A 3,561-nucleotide genomic window follows, 5' to 3' on the forward strand; every position below is an offset into this window, starting at 1 on the left:
ACATATATATATATATATATATATATATCGTCTATGTATCTATGTGGTAGCATTTGTCCCTATCTAATTTCATGACATGAAAACAAATGAGACTAAAAAAAGTGAATTAATAATGTCCAAAAACTTTAATTATCAAGGAAAACAAAGGGTTTTAACACAACAGGGACATTAGGCCCCTAATGATGCACTCAGTCCTGCAGTGTTACTTCTACCAACCCCCAGACTGTTTAACTGAAATCCTGCAGAGTGTTAGGCAGCTGACATGGTGTCATCATTGATATGGTTGCTGTGAAGCTGCGTTGACACCTGCACTAATCCATTGGACATGGAGCCCGGGGAAAGCAATCTAAGCACGGCCAGACAACCCCCCCCCCCCCTATACTTTCTTTATCAAGGTGACAACACCAAAGCTGGGGGGGAAAAGTGATGAACTGCAAAATACTGCATGGGAGGAGGGCAACAGATATGGGGAGATCCGTGGAAACTTTGCCGTTCCTCTTTTCTGACGGCATTCTCTTGGTTGGTATGATGTAAAACACTGCAAACGCTCTTAATGAATATTGACACAAAGGCCAGAAAAATCCTGTCAACAGCGTAATCAGTTCAATCTTAGCGCCGGGAGCAGAAATCCTAAAAGCTTTTTCTTTTTAGCTGATTAGAGAGAGAATGCTGATGATGGACTGGCAAACGCAAGTACCCAGACAGAATAAATAAATCAGAAAACATTTGATGGATTTTGATGGATCCTCCATGATTATTTTCAATTATTCCAACAACCAAATATTGAGAGGGCTCTCAGTTATATGAATGTGTTTTATTTTTTAATGGAAATTACCTAAAAGCCAAGGCACATTTTTTATACAAATGGAAGGCAAAAACAAAACACAAATTGACCTAAATACAGTATTCCAATAAGTCTGATATACCTGCAAAATACTGTAAACATGTTCCATTCTTTATGAAGCGGTCCCCCCTGTGTGAAGTCATTTATCTGTGAATGGCACATTAACCACCCGTCTGCGCCACGATCGTCTTAGCTGATAATGGAAAAAGATTACGCACATTCATTACCATTATCATTAAAATTATCATTATCACGGACTTAGCATAATAACAACCTTCAGCTGATTCCCTTCTCCAGCCCTTTCCCCCCTATACTTGCTGCTTCAGGTAGAGTAAAATAGCTTTTGACAGTGTTTCATGTGATGCATTTAATCTGACATATGAATACGCTGTGATCAATAACGAGAGCAAAACCATACATACGCTGCTTTTGGAGTGACATTCACTGACTCAACAGTGCCATGTTGATCCGTTTATCTTGAATATTAGTCAATACTAGGGACTGGAGGAATGTTTCAAAAATGCCTTTTTACAATAGCTTTTTTAGTATGCTTAAGCCACATTTTATAATGATTTTTAACTATTTTTGTATAACATAATTTTATACACTCTACCTTTGTTTAAAGCCAGGTACCCCTTAGTCCAATACAAAGTGCAACAGAGCAACTCACTGCGTTCTCAACACGATCTGGGACTTTCTCTCTCGTTAATGAAGTAATAATCAGGTGCGATGTGGGCACTATGATGCTGACTGTGCTCCCTTTAGAGCCGCAGGGAGACAACCACAGTGATGGAAAAAAAAAATATAATGATTACGGCAGGTAAGGAGGCTTGTTAACAGGATCACCTCGATCACCTCCAAATCACAAAAAGCCAGAAACACACTAAGCAGAAATGACAGACTCAATAAAAAAGGGAATGAAAGAGGCAGAATCCTAACAGTGGTTGCTCTTAAACAACAATGATCCCCCTGAGACGTGTTAGCCGGTGGTTTGTGCACACACAAGACAACTAATCCTTTTTCTAATTAACTCTTTTCTCATCTGCAAACAAGTGCCTATTTCTCAGCTCTTAGGATTCACTTAACTGCACAATCTCTGCACACAGGTAGAGTCACACTCGTAATGAAAACAAAGTCACACTTAAGGACTTCCTTACCTGTTTTCTGTGACGTAAAGGTATTTGTTCAGAGTCCTCCTTTCTGTGGCTACAGGAGAGTCTTTTGGTGGCTCAGCTCGTATCCTTAGGCTAAGGGTTTTCAACAACTGAACGCATGCCTCCTCTGAGGCTTCTTATAATGGCACACCCCTTCCCTCCTGGCTCAACCCTCCAGTTTTCTGCCCCCCCGCCTCCCTCCCTTCCCCTGCATTTCCCCATTCACATCATCCTAGGGGAGGGCTGGAAAGAAGGGGTGGATTCCCCCTATTCTGTTACGCACAAACCCCCGGACAGACACCCAACCCTGTGACCCGCGCTGACGTAGGAGGCGTCGCCTACGCCACCCGTTCCCGTCTTCATTGAGTCAAGTAATGGGGCTCTAAAAATATGCATCATCCACCGTGAGATTGATGCAGAATTCCTATGTCTAAGGTGTCCATGAAAACCCACAAGCCTCTATGCCAACCTGCTGCCAAGGTCAGGGAGACAATAGCATATCCAATCAGATGTTTTTACCACAGAAATTCAAGTGACGATAAAAAATGTTTAAAAAGCAGCGCCATGGAGATGATCACCGGTCGATAGGGTTGTTGGTGCTGGGTCAGAGAAAAAAACAAGTCTTTTTTGTTGGTGGTGGTGGTAATGTCGCACCTGAATAGGAGACTTTGTTCTTTCTTTTGTGAACGAAAGAATGAACAACGTAGAGAGCGTGGCTGAGTATGCAGACAGCCTGGGTCTGCAGACAGGAGGTTAGAATGAGTCATGGAGGACATTTGGGGACGGAAAACAAGACCTGCCCCAAGGTCCCGAGAGCTTTCTCTGTAAGCTGTAACACATGACGTCTACCAGAAGAATAACAACGATGATGGAGCAAACAGGATAGACAGCAACATAATTAATATCTTAACAATAACAACGTATCATATGAAAACAACGTGATGTAAGAGGTAGCTTATATTCATGAACCTACAAAGAAGTATCCCGTAAAGGTGTAGTTCCTCTCTGCTTTTTACGAAGCTTTACAGCAAGTTCCAGCTCATTGGTTAGCTTCCGGTCCCCATCTTTACTGTTCTGGTTCACTCTCACCACTCTCGTAGTGTTGTTGTTCAGCTGCAGCAGGCAGCTGTTTTCAGCTGAAAAAGCTCTGAAGCTGTTGAGAAGGTCATTGATTACTTTTGCAAGTGTTTTTTCACAACCCAAGGTATTGAACTATTTCAAATTCTGACCTTATAATGGGGCTAGATGAAAGGTTGACTTTCACCCGGGAGACCGGCACTTGTGTCCATTGTGACACCAATGTCAACCATTGACTGTTAATATGAATGGACAGAGCATGTGTGACATCACCTATTGGTTTGTGGAGATCTGATATGACTCATTGAGTCTGCCATTGATCGCGGCCATCCTGGTTGAAGAGATAGGGAGGAGCTGTTTACGCTCTACGTTCCATTACACACTTTAACTGACAATCACGTCATAGCCTAACGTTCTAAAACACCCCCTGCTTTATCGACGATTATACAAAAATCAACGAGACCATAATTCCAAAAATGAAAATCC

General features: G+C 42.1%; 1 protein-coding gene across 2 annotated transcripts in view; it reads right to left on the reverse strand.

The window, feature by feature from the left end:
- pnocb (prepronociceptin b) overlaps window positions 1-3,561 on the reverse strand; it is a 27,774-nt gene that overhangs the window by 19,190 nt on the left and 5,023 nt on the right. The window contains exon 1 of one of the 2 annotated variants that reach the window (XM_034900312.1): window positions 2,002-2,141. The exons of the other annotated variant lie outside the window; for it this stretch is intronic. The gene's annotated coding sequence lies outside the window, so the exon portion shown is untranslated. Of the gene's footprint in view, window positions 1-2,001; window positions 2,142-3,561 lie in introns of those variants that run through there. 2 annotated transcript variants of the gene reach the window in all.

Source organism: Etheostoma cragini, chromosome 18, assembly GCF_013103735.1.
Source record: "Etheostoma cragini isolate CJK2018 chromosome 18, CSU_Ecrag_1.0, whole genome shotgun sequence".
NCBI lineage: Eukaryota > Metazoa > Chordata > Actinopteri > Perciformes > Percidae > Etheostoma > Etheostoma cragini.